A 6426-nucleotide genomic window follows, 5' to 3' on the forward strand; every position below is an offset into this window, starting at 1 on the left:
TCGATCATCTCTGATAAGCATTTTAAAAAAAAAAATTAGCAACTTTAGCTATTAGAAATATGCATAAACAAAGATTTTGTTTGATAAACGAAGGGAATCAGTTTGGAAGTGCTTTGGGAATTTCAGCAGGTTTGCAGAAAGGTTTCCCAAAAGAGAACTGCTAGACTAATTCAATTGTAGTGTAAAAGAGGAATTGTAACAAATTATCTGGACTCTATCAGTAGATGCACTGGGAACAGAATAATGTAGATTAGGGAAGAAAAAAATTAGTGCAAGTCAACAAGGAATACTGTATTCTCTTTTCTTGGTTCACATAGAAGAACTGGATTTGGGCACAGAAAATGCAATCTCTGCACCTAGTAGCAAAAGTAATTGGTTTGAAAATCAATGAGAGACCATGAAGTAATTAAATTTTGACCATATATCTCAAAATTTTCTTCAGGGATGCAAGAAAACACCAATGTGAAGTTTCATGATGTGCAATACAATAGCATTGATTGTCAGTGCTTATTTTAAGTGAAAGGTAGTAGGTGCAAGAATCCCATCTGACCATACACAACTTGGTGAATTTCAAAATTTGTAATTTCATTTTATTTATTTAGTGATACAGCACGATAAAAGGCCCTTCTGGCTGAATGAGCCTATACTGTCCAATTACATCTACTAACCTGTAAGTTTTTGGAATGTGGGATGAAACCCACGTAGTCATGGGGAGAACATTCAAACACCTTACAGACAGTGAGAAGAACAGAAACTCAGGCTACTGACACTGTGATTGTGTTATGCTAACCACTATATGCCGACTTTGTAACCACTGTTGATATTATTTGAATCTTTAGTGATGCTAACTGTGAACATGATGCACTGTTTGCAAGAACTGGATCAATCTGCTTAGCATACAGTATCAGTATTAACTAAGGACTTAATTGCCTCCTGATGTGAAAGTTTGTTTTCCAGGAAGACATACATGCAAGTTTACAGAACAATAAAACAGAAGATAATAGAATATAAAACATGTTTTTTTCTTCATATCTGATCTAGTTTTTTTTATTCTTGTGATTGACAATTAAAAATCATGTGAAACTTGCATTGGAAAAAGACGAAGATTAATAGAATCATGCAACACACACAAAGTGCTGGAGGAACTCAGCAAGCCATCTGTGGAAAAGAGTACAGTTGACATTTCAGGCCAAGATCCTTCATGAGGACTATTTTCAGACTCTTGCTCTCTGCTAATAAATGGTTTTATCCATAGATACAATTCACTTCAACATCAGCAAATATAATGTCCAAACCCATCTTGAATGGGAAGTTCTTGACTTTTCTGGTCATAAAGACTAATTTATTATTCTCCTAATGAGTCTGAAGAAGACTGGAGATTTAAATTTAAGATCTTCAAGTACTTGGTACTCATATAAATGATCAAACCAATTTGTCAAAGAGATTCTTTCCTGTCAAATAATAAGGCAAAGTCCCTATCCTCCCTCTGAGTCACTGAAGAAAAATGTAAGATTTACCTCTCAGAAGACAGGCAAACTTTCAGAATTTGAAGAGTCCATCTGCCAGACCGGTTTAGTCACTGAAATGGGTCAGAGCCGAACTTCGTGTGGACGACGAAACAAAACTTCTATCTGTCGTATTTCCCTTTTTTTGGTTATTAGTCAAGGCACCACTTTTGATTTTTTATGCGTTCAGTTTTAATGTTTCTTCACAATATTTGGTCCATTTAACATGGCAAAAACAGAGTAAGTTTACACCGAAGTACAAGTTAATATTGCGTGCTTTTATTATGGGTCTGAAAATGAAGGGTGCCAGCCACTGCTTTTTCCCAATGCAGAATGGAACAAGAGGTGAGAATATTAAAGCAATGTCATCAGCAACAACGTATTATTATTCAGATGGAGGTCCCGTGATAAAGATTTGCACTGAGTTGCATGGTTAGGTTTAAATATAAGAACACAGTGCACTTTGTTTGGTTTACGCGACAGCACGCCAACTGGAATACATTAAAATGGAAATCCATCGAAACGCACACATTCAAGTAAACAATCCCCACCGCCGCTTCTGAGTGCATTAGTTATTTAAATGATCAAAATGACGGACCGTTTATTTGTGAATAAAACCAACATTTTGATGCGAAATTATTCCTTATTGTTGTACCCAATATCCAAATATAAGTGAATTACATTGATCCTTACTTTTTTTGGCAAGATTTTTAAAAGTATTGTTTTCCTTTTTACTCGATTTATTTTTGTTGTGGATTTAATCGCTAATTGCGGGTTACGGTGTGACCTCAGTGAACGGAAACATATCATTCACACTGATCAATTTGTGTCGAGCGCTGGCGAGTGTTTATCCTACAGTATCACAAAACGATACCCAACTGCGAGATCGCCGCAGCCTTCAGAGAAAGACAAGGGAGCATTCGCTACTGACCGCAATTGGTTACCTTTCGCAAACTCAATTCACCTAAAATTCGGGTGACGCTCGATCAAGTATGCGGGGTGAAGGTTGGGAGCCGGAAGTCCGATTTTAGGCTGCAGACTATGAGCACTTCCATTGCTTTCCGTCTCCTGGTCAGATTGTTTCTTTAACCCGTCCACTTAACTCGGACAATAGGCTCTTGCATTGTAAGCAGATAAAATGCACCCTCTTTTTAAACAAAAAAATCAACAGATTTCAATCAATGCCATCTTCAAAAACCTTGGATGGGGCAATTTTGCCCTGTAACACTGAAGCGTCTGGAGAGTAGCAAAGAGTGGTAACGGAGATAAATAAACTCAAAGAGGTCTGAATCCGAGCCGAATAGATGCGAGTGAAGAAGGCGGACAGTAACACTTGCGTCTCCATACATGAAGTATCACACACAGTTACTAAATTATGGAGCTGAGAAGTGTACGATTATTTAATGGCAACTATAAACGCAGATAATAAACCTCACGGCGAAACTAATGTTAAAACTACTATTATCACGTTCTCCATCGCCTGTTTTGTAAAACAAGATGCAGTTAAATCTGCAAAAAACACGCCCCCAGTAACTTAATCAGTAAAAGCGAATTATTTAGTATGCGTATGTATAAACAGTTATAATTAAGTTAGCTGATCACAAAGTGCGTTTCATTTGAGGAGTGCGTATGGTTATTGGCGAATAAAGGGAAGGACTATTTGAGAGACCTCAACACCGATGTTAATATTCCAATTACGAACAAATTGCCGTCAAGTATTTTCGAAAATTAAACTCCACTTACTTATGTAGCCCCGCGTTTTACACTTGTATAACTAAATTACTGAATGAGACTTCTAATAGCCACAGGCATATAACAATATTGAGTCTCGTTGAGAATGTATCATAACATAATATTGCCTTTAATAAGTCAGATTCAAGTTTTAAATACGAACATTGCAATGCATGTTTAGTTCCTAACAGAACGAACACATTTGTGAATGTGTACCCCGAATGTTTACCTGGTTCGTTCCGACAATAAACAGACTCCCTGAATCTAGATATGTATTTAGATCAAGTACACTCATGTAGATATCCACAACATAGATCAAATACATCAACGTTTGGCAAAAATCAATGTAGAAGGATTAACGTCCTCACTTTTAATATACATTTTGCTGCTAAAAGTCCGTTTACTGTAATAAAAATGAAAAATATTTCCCCTTTTATACAATGATGATATAAAATATAACAATATACGAGCCAGTAAAACAGAGTCTCAAATTAGTATCATTATTAAATCCTTTCACCGGAGAAATAAATGCAAATATGATTGGTTGTCAGTCGCAATGGAAGACACGGAACAGGAATCCCAAACGCAACGGCTCAGATACGGCGTGTTTATCAAAAGAGCTTTTGAAAACGCACTTCTTTGCATAGAAACGATGGCTGTAATTTAGCTTTCTGGGGGAAATTGAATATATTAAACATGTATTGGATGTGGTAACATACCATTCTCAACTTCTGCGATGTAAATCAAAGTAACCCAGTGATGCACCGAAACATTTGAGTGGACTGTGTACAGAACCAGGCAAGCCAGTATTTGCTGCTTGAGTCATGATGATGGCATCACCTTGAGGAAAACCTCATTTTATGAAATATCTACATTTACCTTTAATATTCATCAGCTGCTCTTATTTTAAAACAAACACAAATAAACACAGATCTTGGCATTCCTGGTACCTTCGTGTCAGCAATGGTCAGCCCGTACACTTTATGGACTAGGCTTTGTTCTGTGTATGTCCCGCTCCTATTAACCAAAATTAAAAAACACTCCACTACTGTGCTGAAGAGAACATGATTTGCTTTAACAAAGTTAGATATTGAAAGACCACAGAACAAAGCTTGTGCCACAGAACCAGTCTTCACGTTTACCAGCAACGAAAAAATAAACACTCACGGCTTCTGAATAAACTGAACCATCGAAGAGGCCCAGATTTCTGTTCATTTAATCCTTGATTTCAATTTGGCCTAGAGCGGTGTTTCGCATTCTTCATATTCTGAATTATTTTCCTGGAGTAACTGTTAGCTCCATGGTGCTCACCATTATTCTTCCAAATACCACAGCCTGATTTCGGCTGTCAGTGATGCTGCGGCACTGAGAACCTCTTGAGAGTGTAACAATACATGCAGAAGGAAGAGAGAAGCAAAGCCGGCTACTACTAATACAAGGCATGGATCATTCCGTTACAGGGATTCACACAAAACAAGGTTTCAGTATTTATCACCATCTTGTAGGCTTCTGGTGCAACAGTCAGCCTCATGTCATTGAGAACAAACCTGAAAATTAATGGTGTGATGTGGGTATTTATTTTTACTTTTAGAATGTATATTCTTAAAAATTAAATCAAAACTGGAATTTTGATGGGTTTGTCTGTGTATTTGATACAATGATATCTATCAATAACACAACCTGATTCACCAATAATTTATATTGGGTCTTTAATGTTGATTCGTATATTTGGAGTTTTAAAAGTAAAACTATTGAGATTCATTGTGCATAAATTTGAATGACAAGCAGTAATTCAGGAGTGATGAATCAGTACCTTGCGTGTCAGAGATAAAATGCAATAACTGGAGATAAAATGAATTAACTAGAATCATTTTCAGTGATCCAAAATAGGTTTGACCTGCATGTACAAAGCCATTCAAAGAAATTAATGTACTGACACAGAATTATATCTCACTTTCAAGCTACAAGCCCGAACTACTCAGTTCTACAAGGCTACAAAACAACAAAACAGAATCTGATAGCATTGTACATGACTGTCAGTATTTACTGCTGAAAAGCCTGCAGACAGCCGTCAACACAAGGTTGCAAGAAAGTCAACCAACAGAATGAATAGCAAAAGGAAATGTTCATAATCCCTGAGCACACACAAGTAAATCTTTACACAAATTTCAGTTCACAAATAGTTCTTCAACTCTACCACTTGTGACATTTAAAATCCCTAAAGGGAAAAATATTTCAGCGCAAGTACAAATTATGTACTGGAATTAAGGTTATTTTGACATTATGTGGTTAATTAGAACACAGCATGCATGGATTTTCCTTTAAAAAATTGAATCTATAACCCTGTGCAAAAGTTGAATATTCATGAACTGTACATCAGATGCTTTCAGTCACAAGCGATAACATGTTTACCAACAATAAGCAGTTTATGTTGAATGTATCGTGACCAAACACAATTGAGAGATTTGTTTTTGCATCAGTTTAAGAATTCATATACCCTGTATCATATCTGGGTGCTTAGAGGTTTAATTTTCAAAATACAGAAAATACTGGAGTTGAAAGCATGTGCAAGCAGTTGATAGTTGTCAAATAATATAACATCTGAATCTACTGAACACAGATCTCAGCATGTGAGAAATCTATCACTTTGAAGCCTCTTTTTAAAAGTCAAAACTTGTTGATTTGCCAAATACATTAAAACGTAGTAGTGAGAAGTGAGATCACTTGAGTCAGGTATGATATCCTCCTAATGGGCAATTCCCTTAATGGAGAACACCTTTGTATGACTTTGCTTAATGTGGGGTGGCTGACGCATGGATAACCACCACACGGTCCTTGACAGACCGAGATCAGGGTCCGGTGGCATGGATTGCAGAACAACTGGGGACCCTCCACTGCCATTGTGATGTGTCATTATCTTCTGCCGTTCTACTATGGAGGTCTAAGTTGGATTGGTTTTTGTCTGGTACCTCCCCTTGACCTTACTGAAGTTGATAGGTGAAGCCAGGTGGATGGGAAAGGTAAAGGGCTGGAGAAGAAGTAATCTGATAGGAGAACAGTGTGGACCATTAAAATGGCTTGCAACTGAGTAATTCTGCTTTGAGCGGATGGAGTGGAGGTATTCAACAAAGGGGACCCCAATTTATATCAGGTCTCACCTATGTAGAGGAGGCTGCATTGGGAGAACTGA

At 37.2% G+C, this 6426-nt stretch overlaps 1 protein-coding gene across 2 annotated transcripts in view; it reads right to left on the reverse strand.

Moving 5' to 3' along the window:
- The window catches only part of LOC134342751 (disks large-associated protein 4-like), a 772967-nt gene extending 768363 nt beyond the window's left edge, over positions 1–4604 (reverse strand). For both annotated transcript variants that reach the window (XM_063041264.1, XM_063041263.1), the window contains exon 1: positions 4404–4604. The gene's annotated coding sequence lies outside the window, so the exon portion shown is untranslated. The remainder of the gene's footprint in view (positions 1–4403) is intronic.
- Positions 4605–6426: the final 1822 nt, after the last annotated feature.

The sequence above is a fragment of the Mobula hypostoma genome, chromosome 2 (genome assembly GCF_963921235.1).
Source record: "Mobula hypostoma chromosome 2, sMobHyp1.1, whole genome shotgun sequence".
Classification (NCBI taxonomy): domain Eukaryota; kingdom Metazoa; phylum Chordata; class Chondrichthyes; order Myliobatiformes; family Myliobatidae; genus Mobula; species Mobula hypostoma.